This window comes from Olea europaea, chromosome 3 (genome assembly GCF_002742605.1).
Source record: "Olea europaea var. sylvestris chromosome 3, O_europaea_v1, whole genome shotgun sequence".
Taxonomy (NCBI): domain Eukaryota; kingdom Viridiplantae; phylum Streptophyta; class Magnoliopsida; order Lamiales; family Oleaceae; genus Olea; species Olea europaea.
This window is the reverse complement of record NC_036239.1, coordinates 22111363-22115274: the sequence shown is the minus strand read 5'-3', so window position 1 is coordinate 22115274 and position 3912 is coordinate 22111363.

Below are 3912 nucleotides of genomic sequence, written 5' to 3'. Positions count from 1 at the left end.
TGTGATGGCTTGATTTTGGAAGTATAACATCTCAAATTCGGTTCTTGGATTGTGAACATCAAACTCCTTTGATCTAGTTTTAGACCAATAAGGAAGCACAAGACGGTGTAGAAAGAAAGCAATCAAAAGGCAAGTGATTGAACCTCGTTTTTGCGATTGCAAGTAAGTTCTATCACTCCAATTTCGGTAGAAAGCATATGACGCCGGATAGGATAGTGATTATCCTATTGGCTTGTTGTAGCAGATGATTCGCAAGAAAAGGACGATAGAAAACGCCCAAAAAAATAGAGAAAATACTCTGAATTCAACTCAATATTATTAATAATGCAGAATGCTGAAAACGAACCCACAAGCCGTGTTAAATAGCTGCGAAATACGAAATTATTGGAAAATTATCAAAAATGGCAAAATCCCGAAATTATACCAAAATAAAATATTAAGTAAAAGAAGTAAGTTGTCAAAAATTTGGCTTAATTCGAGTTCTCTAACATATAGAAAAAAGGAAACTAAATATTACCATAAATAGTAAAAAAATAACTTAAAATTGAATTTTGGAAAGGAAAACAGTGGATTTTGGGCTTGAAATTGACGTCCACCGAGCAAATCTAGGTGGCCACGATGTGCGCGCCGAAGAGAGCTTTCCGAATTGGGATCATAATAGCGATTCCGATAACCGTAGCCAAAGTTATGGCCAAATTACCAAAGACGCGTCAAAATCTCCCAATTAAGGAAATAATGGTGATTTACTTTCCATCTTTGCGCCGATCCGCTATCTCATGGTATCTCAGCGCCATCATCGTGCAATTTGACAAATCAGTATCACTTGACTCGGATCCTCCTGCATCAGCATACTAGTATGATTTACAGGGCTTGACACCCAACCAATAACTATTGCCTAACAAATTTAATGATGTAACCATAGCCTGGATCCAATACTTGAGTTCATTTTTAGTGTTAAGATTGTCGCCTTCGATAGTGGGAAATTGCCATATCTTCATGGAGATCAATGGTTGGCAGCAAGAGTATAAATTGACTCCTTTGTTGCTCTAATCTTCGTTCCATTGGTCTGATTTCTTGCGTGGCCGTTTCTAGAATACGCTCCTCTTCTTCATTCTCCAACATCTGATTGGGAGATTTTTCGTTCTTTTATAGGATAAGCATGTTGGGAATCTACTTATACATGCACAGCGGAATTTAAAATAATTTTCGATTCCCACCAAGAATCGCCTTTGTATTTAGATAGAGATTGTGACAAGATTGTACCTTTTCCAGATCTGCAATCTTTTTGTTTTTCTTTTCGTTCCACCAACCTTGATTCGCCACCACAACTGTCCAATTGTCCAGCCTCCAACGGTGATCCACACAGAGAATAAGATTGCAGCTTCTATGATTTTCTCTTGTGCCAGCAAGAATAATGAAAACCATATGGACCTCAAAACCTAGCTATGTATTTATATAAACCCAAACGAACTCGGCTCGGTCCGGTCCAATAATTAATTAATCCAATTAATTAAATCCGATCCGTGAATTAATTAATCCAATTAATTAATTCGAAAATATAAATAACAAATCCAATTAATTAATTTATCCAACGATTGTTAAATTAACCAATTGGCAATTTGCAATCTTCCAATTCTCTTTTGTGTGTGACCCATTAGGTTCCCGGCCACGATGCCTAACGACGTGAAATATTATTTTGATCTAATCAAAATTGATAAATTAAAACACCCTTTTAATTTATCGTCAATTCACATTCGCCGTCCCTGATTGACATCTAGCAATGTGTCAGGGCAATACATGTGACGGGAAATGTCACGTGGTATGACAAAACCAAATTCGTTCGTTTACCGTGAAACTATAATCCCTTCGTCAATATGATCCGATCAATTACGAGATATGAGTTGTGTCAATCTCGATCATCGATCATATCTTTCACTTCACTATTAAGTCAATATAAATCGAAAACTCCTTTTCGACTTATAGATTGGGATTAGTCAAGCAACCCTCTAGATCTATCTCTATAGATCAAGTTGCTTTTCCAATGTCGTTCGAGAATAAATCTTTTAACAACCATTATTTCAACGATTGAAACATAGGGATGTCGTTTTAGGAATACGAAAAATACTCCCACTATCTTCTTGTAAACACACAATTCGTTTTCAAATTTGATAAAATCAAATACTTTGACTTTTAATCAAATCTAAGATTTCAGCGCCAAGAGATTTCTCTTAACCTATAGTCACGTCATGCAACTGTTGCAAACAAAAACCGAATGGACTTAAGCAAGGCTATAGGAGAAATGTTTCACCAAGGTCAACATTTAACATTTGCTTCTAGCCTTGCTTTGTATATATGGATATTCACATCCATATTGACCTTTTCTTTTGTAAACTATTTACAAAAGCTTATGGGCTTTATTCCAATAGGAGCCTTGACCAAGGTCCAAACCTTGTTCACTTGCTGTCTCTTTTAAGTCAGCACTTGACCTTTTTTTGTTGCAACTAGCAGGTTTATTATCCTGGATCATTAATACCTGATTAATGATCATGGATTCGCACCTTCTTGAAGGTCGAATGATCCTACTAGATTCACATAGAGCTGTCATGTCCTCAGGAGTCTTTACTTCCTGATCCAAAGTATGTCCCATATCAGATATGAGATCAAACTCAAATTTATCTACTTGGTTAACTATATCTGTGGACTTTTGAACTCTTTCAAAATTCTATTTTACTCTCACTGTCCTCTCCTAGAGTAAACATTTTCTCTAAGAAGATGATATGTCGTGAGACGAAGACTTTCTTCATGATAATAGAATTTATATTCAATTGTCTCCTTTGAATATCTCACAAATATGTATTTATCGGATTTAGTCTCAAACTTATCCGATTTAAGGCGCTTCAAATAAGCGTCATGGCCCCAATCTTTCATATAAAATAAATTGGGACTATTGTTTTTCCATAACTCGTATGGAGTTCTGTTAACCAATTTAAATAGGACATGCTTTAGTGTGTTGCACACTGCAATCAATACGTGACCTCAAAACAATTTTGAGAAATTTGCATGGCTTGTTATTAATCGCATTATATGTAATAATTAACTATTCCTCCTTTTAGATACACCACCTTGCTGCAGTGTATATGAAGGAGTCCACTACACGAGAATCTCATTCTCTCTCAGATAATCTAAATTTTATCTTTAAGATACTCTCACTTGATCGAATCTTAATGTGAAGGTATCTTTACCTCTTTGTTTCTCTAATTCTAGTGTGAATCCCTTGAACTTTTCAAGAGTTTCATGTTTGAGTTTTCATCAAGTATACTTGATCATTGATGAAATAAGAGAAACATTACCTGACATTGATTAACATGAATCCATATGCATCACTATGCATTAGACCGGTAATTATGCTGACCTTTCTTCTTTTCAAGCAAAAGAAGATTTGGTTATTGTGCCAGACATGCATAATTTGTACTTGTCAAAATGAATTAATTCCAAGTATACATCTTTATGTAACTTTGGAATTATATTTCATCTAAATGACAAAGTCTGTCATGCCAGATTTTGGTAATAATTAGATTATAGTATTTATGCCTTATAATTTCTATACTTATTATAGAATCTTTAATATTAAAGAATATAAATGTCGTTTTATAATTTACCATAGCCATTAGGATCTTTAACAAGATAAACAAGAACAACAATTATCCTTAACATTGAAATAGTTCATGTCTGAACATGAAATTCATTTTAATGTTCCAGTTATAGTTGGCATAAAACGACATTTCTTTAATTTCAATACTAAACCAAAAGACAATGGTAAGAAGTATATTCACACAGGTAATGTAGCAACATTTGCTTATCTCCAACGTGTATGTCAACTTCTTCCTTTCGTAGTGGTCTATTTCTTTTTAG